Source organism: Delphinapterus leucas, chromosome 6 (genome assembly GCF_059928025.1).
Source record: "Delphinapterus leucas isolate spDelLeu-1000000601 "Yukka" chromosome 6, BTC_Dleu_Yukka2, whole genome shotgun sequence".
Taxonomy (NCBI): Eukaryota; Metazoa; Chordata; class Mammalia; order Artiodactyla; family Monodontidae; genus Delphinapterus; species Delphinapterus leucas.
The window spans coordinates 73,162,720-73,173,883 of record NC_143134.1 but is presented as its reverse complement, the minus strand read 5'-3'; positions in this window follow the sequence as shown (position 1 = coordinate 73,173,883).

The following is an 11,164-nucleotide window of genomic DNA, read 5'->3' as shown; positions in this document are numbered from 1 at the left end:
AGTCCCATTCATGAGGGTTCCACTCTAATAAGCAGAGGCCCCACCTCCTAATACCATCGCGTTGGACATGAGGATTTCAAATGTGAATTTCGAGGAACGCCAACATTCAGACCGTAGCAGGGGGAGTGTAGAAGAAATACCCTGATCTCTTGTCCTTCTCTCTCATCTCTTCTTGGCGCTTCCCATTGGTGAAACCCAATCTGAAGATAGAAGTGAGGGAATCCATGAGGTCAGCCTCCTGGGACACAGAGCCAGGCATTCATTGAAGGGTGGAGCATAGCTGGAGTTGAGGAGAAAACAGAGACTGACCCACATATATGCAAACCTAGCCAGATGGCAGTTGTTCATGGCCAGGTAACTTGTCTATTTGTGTCTGGGCCTAGCCACAGGCAGCCAGATCCAGCCCACAGGGAGAAGGTGACTCCAAACTACAGGCCCACACTGTGATGGGCACGGCTCTAGTGCTGCTGGGCAACACGAGTGCTAAACAGGGAAACTGAGGCAGGAACCTTACCCCCTGGAGAGCTTCAATATGAGAGACGGGGAAGGTTGTTTTTCAGAAAGAGGCTTACTAGTTACCTTGGCTGTATACAACTGATTTAGTTCTTGGTTGCATCAGATGGGAGTGGAAACAAGGGTATGGACGTCTTTGTCTCCAACCTGATGGGCTCAAGAATTGGGCTGGGTCTGGGACCTGCCAGAGTTTCAGTTGTTGGAGTTACTGTGGGATATGCGGGGAAAGCCTTGGTGATAGGGATGGGTGATTTCAGTGCTAGTGGACTTCTTAACACACAGAGGATACAGAAGCCTTGGGGGAAAGGCTAAGAGGGACCAAGAGCCTAGAGAGTTAGTTTCCAGGAGCTGAAAGGTCCATGTGCAGCAGGAAACAGGCCAAGGCAGCATCCATACCAGGAAGGGCCTTGTAGACAAGTTGAATCTCCTTCACCCCAGAGCTCTTTTGGTTTGGTTGTAGTAAGGGCCAGTCTCCATGTCGTGCGCCTGGGACCTGTGGAAGGGAGCAGGAATGGGGAAGAACTTGCTGAGGAGCATATGGTAGAGGTGGGAGAAGTGTTCATTTTATGGGGAGAGATCTTGATAGTCTCTAGTTTTCAGCCTTGCAGGTTCTTGGAAAACATCTCCTAATATATCTTCCTTGAATGAGGCTTACAGTTCAAGAAGGCACCTTTCTACCTCATGTTAAATTAAAGCCTTGGTCTGAGTTCATTTCTACATTAACTGAGGAAATAATTAATTGATTCTATTATGCATATATGGGATAGATTTTTTTTTTTTTTTTCTTTTGCGGTACGTGGGCCTCTCACTGTTGTGGCCTCTCCTGCTGCGGAGCACAGGCTCCGGCCGCGCAGGCTCAGTGGCCATGGCTCACGGGCCCAGCCGCTCCGCGGCATGTGGGATCTTCCCAGACCTGGGCACGAACCCGTGTCCCCTGCATCAGCAGGTGGACTCTCAACCACTGCGCCACCAGGGAAGCCCATATGGGATAGATTTTATTTCATATGTTCATAAATAATACTAAAATGTTTTTAAAAAATTATTTACTTAATTATTTCTTGGCTGTGCCACACAGCTTGCAGGATCCTAGTTCCCCGACCAGGGATCAAACCCGGGCCCCGTACAGTGGAAGTATGAAGTCCTAACTACTGGACCGCCAGCGAATTCCCTAAAACTTTTTTTTTTAAATTGAAGTATAGTTGATTTACGATGTTGTGTTAGTTTCAGTTGTACAGCAAAGTGATTCAGTTATACATTCACTTATATATACATACATATATATCCACACACATATATATATATTCTTTTTTCAGCTTCTTTTCCATTATAGGTTATTACAAGATATTGAATACAGTTCCCTATGCTATACAGTAGGTCCTTATTGTTTACCTGTTTTACATATACTAGTGTGTACCCATCAAATTCCTAACTTATCCCTCCCCGCCTTTCCCCCTTTGGTAACTGTAAGGTTGTTCTCTATGTCTGAGAGTCTGTTTCTGTTTTGTAAATAAGCTCATTTGTGCCATACTTTAGATTCCACATATAAGTGATATATAATATTTGTCTTTCTCTATCTGACTTACTTCACTTACTGTGATCATCTCTAGGTCCATCCACGTTGCTGCAGATGGCATCATTTCATTCTTTTATATGGCTGAGTAATACTTCATTGTATATATGTACCACATCTTCTTTATCCATTCATCTGTCAACGGACATTTAGGTTGCTTTCATGTCTTGGCTTTTGCAAATAGTGCTACTGTGAACATTGAGGTGCATGTATCTTTTTGAATTAGAGTTTTTGTCTTTTCTGGATATATGCCCAGGAGTGGGATTGCTGGGTCATATGGTAACTCTTAAAATGGATTTTTAAAGAAGTATAGAATATACCTTTAATTAATCCCTATAATCTTCTTCTGGGATAGTCACAAAAAATATGATGGTCGATTATTTTCTAGTTATGCCATAGGGTACATTCTGGTATTTTGAATCACGGTTGTTTCTGTCTTGAAAGAATCCTGTACTGTTATTTTTTTCACTCTCCCCGTGGATCAGGAGTGGGTCATCTTTGGGCTGCTGCCTTCCTTGGACATGGGAGCTGTTTCTCAGGTTCCCTCTCTGATTTCTCAACACCCATGGTCAGTGTTTCAGGCATGGTGACTTCCATTAAAAGTTAATAATTTTGTATCAATTACATTTATAGCTTTAGATAGAGTCAAAGTTGGAAAATTTAGAATTACCAGAATGAGTAAAAACAGCTCCGTAAATCTGCCCTTTCCATCTTCAGGTATGTTACAGATGTTCCCAATGTTAATTCCTGGTAAACGTGGGTACAGTTGGAAAGATGGGTACCGCACATCCCTTCAGGGAACAGCTTCAGAGGACAGGGCTACCCCTCTAAATGCATCCGCCTCTCAGCCTCATGCACATCCCGCTTCTGGTATTTGCATCTTTGAACCATTTCATCCTAGAATTTTTTGCCTTGTGCTGATATTTTGTGGCAGCTTGAAGATGGTGGAACCAAATGTCTCAGGCACCTTACAAAACAGGTGATACTTAAAAACAGTTATAAGCTGGTTTTAAATGAATGCCCTCCAGATTTAAGTGATTGTGTCAGCCCTATTGGTGAAAATTCAGATGAGGGGCCCTTATTCTGTATTTTACTATACTTTTTGAATTCACTGTATCCAGAATTAGGTCTTACTTTTGCTTCCAAAACTAGTTTATACTAAATTTTGGATCTTACTCTGTCGCTAACTATATCTCTGACTAATCTAAGCCAGAGCTGTACCCTATGAGCACCTGAGCGGTAGAAAATATCCTGCCTTACCTTAAAGGGATGGGTCCCACAGGGGCACCGGTTCGTACAAATACAGAAGATGTCAGATCACACATGACCATGTGACTGGGTGTCCTGGAATAGTTCCAGTGTTAATGGTCTGTACTGTCATCCCTGTAAGTCAAGTGGGAGTGTAGATTCCATGTCTCCAATCTTAATTTAGAAAATAGTTCATGCTTCTTTTCTGATCTTCTGGATTCCCCTAGGTGAGCTGGTTCTCCTCTCCCAGGATGCTTGCCGACCCATCTGATCTGGTCTGGTACTGGCTTCACGCTGAAACTTCCTACGGCCCTTCAGACCCTTGAATTCCATTTTGTTCCCTGGATTCTGCCATTAGCTTTCAGGGAGGGTGTTGTCTTGATTTTGGATAGGAGTAAATAACTTTGGGGTTGTTAAGACTATTGTCCTAGAAAGGATAAAACCTTTTCTCAGAGATCTTCTTTCAGTTTCCCTGGGGTATTTCTGGGAAGCACCCATTTTAGCCCAGGCTTGGAGGAAATCCTGGGAGTCCTTTAAAACTTTCCCTGCTTTTTTCCCTGCACATGGCTGGTTTACAGAGGCATGTGAGCCCCTGGATATGCCCTCCTTTTCTCCTGCTTCGGAGAGCGAATATGATCACATGATTACCTCTCCTGATTTTCCTCCTGATGAGGCTGAAGGACAGTTACCTTCCTTTTATAGGTTTGTGACCTGTAGACTAAATATGCCTTTCTTTCCTTTGATTCATTCATATGTAATTCTAAATGTTTGGAGTGGGCGGTATTATATTGAAGCAGTCCTGCTGGAAGATTTGCTTGTGGCCTCTTTTTCCATTAAAACTTTATTTAGTACTTTTGTAATACCTTTGTTTTTCTGCTTATAAAAGTAATACAGAAAAGTATAAATTACTTCCTTAGACTGATTCCTACAAGTACAAATACTAGTTTTATGTAGAATATAGTTTAAAGACCCTTAATATACATATTGTGAAATTATGTTTCAAAAAGCTTGTACCAGTTTACCTTGCTGCTAATTAAGTGAATATATTGTTATTGGAATTTATTATTACTAATAAAACCTTTGCTAACTTAATAGGTGAAAATATTTTTACTGCATTTAATTACTAGTGAGCTTAATAAAAAATACATAAGCAAACAAATGCATATTTTTCAGTCTTATGTACCCACTTCCAAGGTATAGAAATGTAACATTTTGAGTGCTAAAGTATATTTATCTTGTTTTCTTTTTTTTTTTCTTTTTTGTGGTACGCGGGCCTCTCACTGTTGTGGCCTCTCCCGTTGTGGAGCACAGGCTCCAGACACGCAGGCTCAGTGGCCATGGCTCACGGGCCCAGCCGCTCCACGGCATGTGGGATCTTCCCGGACCGGGGCACGAACTCGTGTCCCCTGCATCGGCAGGCGGACTCTCAACCACAGCGCCACCAGGGAAGCCCTATCTTGTTTTCTGTTTTACTTTTCTTCTTTAGAGAGTTCTTCTCCTTCCAAAGTTCATCTATATTTTTTCTAGATTTTAAGAATGGTTTGATTTAAAAACAAATTTGTCACTTGACCTGCATGACATTTACTTTAATGCATGTGTATGAGGTGAGAATTTAAATATGTTTTTTCTAATCTAGAAACAATAAATGCTGGACAGGGTGTGGAGAAAGAGTGAAGTGTACAGAGTGCAGTAAGTCAGAGAAAAACAAATAACATATGCTAACACATATATGGAATCTAAGAGAAAAAATATAAAAGGTCATGAAGAACCTAGGCATAAGACGGGAATAAAGACAGAGACCTACTAGAGAATGGACTTGAGGATATGGGGAGGGGGAAGGGTAAGCTGTGACAAAGTGAGAGAGTGGCGTGGACATATATACACTACCAAATGTAAAATAGATAGCTAGTGGGAAGCAGCCACATAGCACAGGGAGATCAGCTCGGTGCTTTGTGACCACCTAGAGGGGTGGGACAGGGAGGGAGATGCAAGAGGGAAGAGATATGGGGACATATGTATATGTATAACTGATTCACTTTGTTATAAAGCAGAAACTAACACACCATTGTAAAGCAGTTATACTCCAATAAAGATGTTAAAGAATAAATAAATATGTTTTTCTTTAAATCAGTAAGCAATTTTTTAATTTTTCTTTTTGTGGTACACGGGCCTCTCACTGTTGCGGCCCCTCCCGTTGTGGAGCACAGGCTCCGGACGCGCAGGCTCAGCGGCCATGGCTGACGGGCCCAGCCGCTCCGCGGCATGTGGGATCTTCCCGGACCGGGGCACGAACCTGTGTCCTCTGCGTGGGCAGGCGGACTCTCAACGACTGCGCCACCAGGGAAGCCCAGTAAGCAATTTTTGAGTACCTTAGTTGTAAATAACAGAATGCACTCTAGCTAGCTTAAGCAGATGTGGAATATTCTGAGGAATTTAGGTGGCTTACAAAATTTCTGGGCTCAGGGCTAACTTCTGGTAATAACACCCAGAGCGGTGCCACAGGACTGGCCAGGTGAGGTATCTACTAGCTGCCTCTGCTGCCACCTGTACCAGCAAAACTGAGGTCAGGCCATGCTTAGAGCTGGTTTCCCCACTCACTTTTGAGGAAAAGCCTCGTGTGGCTGCATTTGATTGAGGAAGCAATTTTTCTGGAAAGTATTTTGGGAAGGCAGTCCTGAATGTGGGAAGTGATCAAAATATAGGGAGAATGTATACCGGATTGGGTGACCCCAAGTGACTAAACCAGGTGTCTCAGCACCTTTCACCACTGCTTAGTGTTGAAACCTTCATCACATATTAAATTTGCATTTAAAAAAAAAGTATAGACTAGTAGGATCGGTTTCTGGTGTGTGTGTATTCAATTTTATCTGATTATTTTTATATTCTTGTGCTATTGCTATAATTATTTTTTGTTGTGTTATATTTTAACTACTATGGTGTATATTGCACTTCTTTTTCAGTTCTTAGTTATTGCCTATTTTTTTCTTCCAGATGAACTTTAACGTGATTTTATTAACTTACAAAAATAAACTAAACTGATATTTTGGTTAGAATTGCATTAAACCTTCACATTAACTTGGCAACTTTTAACCTTGTTAGAATATTCATTCTTTCCCTCCAATTATGTGGTATAAATTTTCATCTAGTCAAAAAATTTTAACTTTCCTCAAGAAAGTTTTGTAGTTTTCTTTATAAGCGTATTCCTATTTCTCACTAAAGTTATTCTGAAGTGTATACTGTTATAAATATAGATTGATTCAGTTTTCCTTTTATTTTCTGTGTCTTTTTCTGCTAGGCAGGAAAGCTATTAAATTTTGCATATATATTTTGTGTTAGACACTTAAAAATCGTATTAATTCTAAGAAAATTTCAGTTAATTTTGTTGAGCTTTCTAAGAATACATCGATGTATGCAAATAACAGTAGTTTTGGAACCTAAGTCAAGCAACTAAAAGAAGAGACATGAAAAATGATTTATATATAACTAATTAAATAAGCTAGGTGTAAAAATACCCCGAAAGGGGAGATGGTTCTAATATCGTAATAATGCTTGAGTTCCCTCTGTACAGATATTCTAAGTAACGTGTACAGATGGTGATTTATAGCATCCAGATATGCTCTGTAAAGTAAGCCACATGCCTGCCTTGGTTTCCCTGTCAGTCTATACCACATACCCAGACACACATGGTGTTTTCTCCCCAAATGTAAGCGCTTAAGATTTTGGGTAGCAACACATTAATTCAAGCAGATTGATGCCTCCAGAAGTTTCTGTAGCCTCACCTCTCCATTGGTCCACTGGGGGAGAGGTTTCATAAATGAAAACAGGCCAGGGCTCATTTGGTTCACTCTTCCTGCCCTGAGCCGCTTTCTTCCTTTCCACAACTAAGCCACGTGTTTGGAGAACAGTGTCAGTGGGGTTTATGGAATGTTACACTTAGAAGGCTAAAAAAAAAAAAAAAAAAAAAAAAAAAGGTACAAAATCTCAGACAAGTGGAAAGAATTTGGTGAATGCCTGCTTTTAGGACTTCAGAGACTCCAAATTATCCTGTTTCTCCCAGGCAAGCTAACGACTAACAAAAGGGCATTAGTTATAAAGAAATTCACTGAAAAGCCATGGGAAGATTAATGCCTGGAGTTGATAAGAAGCATCATTGGATAATAGCTTCTAATTCCATGGGATGTAAAATACACAGAAACAAACATGTCCTGAATAGGGACAGGATCCTGCTTGACAGATTTTCTCTGGGACTTTCAACATTTTAATAAGTATTCATTTTTATTTGTAGCCTTAAAAGCAATTACCAGGCAGCCTCACGCCTTGGTTGCTCCTTGGTCTTCGAACTATATACTCAGTAGTTTCTGCGCCTTGCCTTTTGAGAATACAAATAGAGAGGCTGAGCAGACCGGATTGAGTCACTTACCTCACTTGACCATTCTAAGACCCACTTAGAGAGAAGGTGGGGTTTGGGAGTGTTCTTGTCATAAGGCAGTTGAAGGTCCTATCTATTTCTTGAGGTTTTCAACCTCTGGGACTCTTGTGATTTGTCATTTTAGGTTAATGAACTTAGGAATTTGGCTGTGAGCCTAACCCAAGTAGCTCAGATTCTGCTCTTGTCGGTGATGGACCTGAAGGAAAGGCCTTGTGGTAAAGTGAGGTCGTGTGTTAAGTCAAACTTCTGTGAGGCCAAGGTTCGAGCTTTCTTAATGCTTGAAGTATTCCAGGATATTTGAGGTTGGAGGAGGTTGCATTTACAGCAGGAAATGCAAGGAGTCCTGTCACATCTTGAGGGAGCGCTATAGGAGCTGGAACATTCTCCTGCTGGGCTTAAATATTAGAATCCTTATGCGGTCCTTTCATGCTCCCTTCAAAGTCTCCTGGGTCTGACTTTGGTATTGCCACAAAACAATGCTCCACACGTTTCTTTCTGGCTAACAAAGGCTGCGTGCACAGTAGCTGAAAATTTTAAAAAATAATAACTTTGTGTGTGTGGGTAATATCTGGTGGTGATACTGCTTTAGAAAAATCTATGTAATTAACCGTTTTTCCTATTTAAAAAAGTTACAATCTGATCTGGATAGTAGGACACAATCCCCTTAAAGCTTAAAGTTCATTTTGGAAATGAATTGCAAATCTGCTACAGTAATGGCTAATTATCCAATATTCAGTTATTTATTCTGGTAATCAACTTCATGATGGAATCCTGCCTTTCAGAGAAGGGAAAACAACTTATTTCTGGTTGGAAAAGTGCTGTAGGGGTTTTGACATCAAGGAGAAGTAGATCAAGCTTTTGGAGTTGTGAACCTAAGGTTTCCTGCTTTTAAAAATCTTTTCTTAAATGATATTCTTTAAAAACTTAAGCAGTGGCAGTTTATTTTAAATTTATTTATTTTTGGCTGCATTTGTTTTTCGTTGCTGTGCGAGGGCTTTCTCTAGTTGCAGTGAGCGGGGGCTACTCTTCGTTACCGTGTGCGGGCTTCTCATTGCAGTGGCTTCTCTTGTTGCAGAGCACGGGCTCTAGGCGCATGGGCTTCAGTAGTTGTGGCACATGGGCTCAGTAGTTGTGGCGCACGGGCTTAGTTGCTCTGCGGCATGTGAGATCTTCCCGGACCAGGGATCGAATCTGTGTCCCCTGCATTGACAGGCAGATTCTTAACCACTGTGCCACCAGGGAAGTCCCTTAAATTAATTAATATACTAGCAAATTATACTCTTACATAGAAAATGGGGTTGAGTGGAACAATATTGGTCAATCCAGGGGTCTGTGTCTCATAAGCTTGTACGTTTGGGTCACCAGGTTCAGGTCCCACTGTCTTCCTGGGGGGGGGGTCCAGGGTGGCAGAGTGAAAGCTATGCTGTCCATGAAAACTCAAACAGAGGCACTGAGGGCAAAGTCACAGGCCACATGATAGCTTTTCCCTCTTGGAATGAACTGATTTTGACGGTGTAGCTAGATGTATTTTGGGATAGTCATTTGTGATAATTAGTTTCCCTTTTCGCTCCCTTCTGTATCCAGTCATTTCCTCAGGGAGGTCAACAGCAGGGTTGAAAGTGACAAAGTCATCAATCCCTCCTAGCTTTTGTTTTCAAAGGTCAAGACTATGTTTTCAAAGGTCAAGAGGGGGCTTAAAGTATCCACCAAGGATGAGAAAAGGAGAGAGTTGTTCACAGGAAGAAGCAGAGTGACCTGGCAGATGCAGGGGGTTCATAGAAGGGCTTACTGCAGACCAGGAGAATATTCTCCTGGGCTGGATAGGGGAGAGTGAGAGGTGCGTGGGCCCTAGAGAAGTGGGATCCTGACAGCATCCTGCAGAGGAAGCAAGACACTAGCAAGCATGTCTAGGTAGATAAGACCAGAGAAATTCTCAGGGAAACAAGTGTTATTGGACTATCGAAACAGCAGAGAGAAATTGGGCCCCAGGGAGCCATAGGGACAAGACAGTGGCCAACTCTTTGGCAAACTGTGTAGGTAAATGAATGATTGCCAACAAACCCTCTTCCCTCCATGCCTTAGGAACCTAGATGCAACCTGAGGAAAGAGAGGTGACCACAGAACCACTGTGATTGTTTCCTACTAGCTGTATGAGCGATTAATTTCAAAATTGATTTCTAGAAAAGACAGATGTACTATTTCTTTTAGATTCAATTTTGTGGACTGAGATAAAGCTCCACTACAGTTGCTTAAGCTGATCAGTTATCATAATGAAAACAATGAAACTATTTTGGGAATAAACACAATTTAAGGGTAGATTCCTCTTATTAAGAATCTGTTATTCTTCCCTGAGTCAAGATTACTGTCACTGGTGGAAATGATGTTGAGAAGAAATTCACATACTATTGGTAGAGAACCTTGGACATTTATAAATAGAATTAAAATAAATTCCCTACATGAAAATTAAGTTATACCCTCTGTGGACTTTCTTTTACTTCACTCTTTTTTTGGGTGGGGTGGAGAATGCTGAAATTCTGTTCTCCTAGCAAATTTTAATTCCGCAATACAGTATTATCAACTGTAGTCACCATTAGATCCTCAGACCTCTTTCTTTTGATCTTAAATGTATTCTGTAAGTCCCAGAAAAAAACAGGTGGAACACTCAAATTGGAGAATTTGAAAAGACACTAATAAAAATGCCCTATTTACAAAAGAGCAGGCAAAATTTAGAGAAAGCAAGAAAGGATGGTGTCATATCTTGAGGCTGGTAACAATGGGAAGTCATTGCCATCCCTAGGCCCGAAGGGGAAAGGGACTTGTTGGTTACTGGAACCCACAGGGAGAGAGGGAACAACGGAAAAAGAGAGAGGGAGAAGGAGGTGAAAGAGGTAGAGGTTGAGGGATAGGACGAGGGGCAAGGAATAGGAGAAGAAAAGGAGAGGGAGTTGGAGGACCAGGCGGAGGGGGAGGAGAGAGCTTTATGAAAAGGGCCACTTTCCAGGAGTTGCCTTCAGTTGAGGGACATAGTGAACTTGCTGTGATTGCCTGGGGGGAGGGAGTGGGTCAATATCGCACCTCAAACACATCCTCCCCCTCTTTTTTTTTTTTTTTTTCTAATTTCTTGCTAGTGCCTTTCTTTGGCCAAACTCAACCGGAAGCTAGAGGACAGAGAGCCCAAGGATGCAGTCCACTATTGGTCAGCTCTTGGTGCCCAGAGAAGAGGAAAAAAGGGGCACAATAAACACTCTAAGAGAGTGATAGTGATAATCACCAGCACACAATCATGCAGGCAACTTTTTACTTTTCATTTAAAATTTTTTTTGCTGTCACCAGCAACATAGAGCAGAGGTAATTGGCTTAAAATGAATTAGAGGGAAAAACAAAGAGTAGGGAAGGCATCTGAA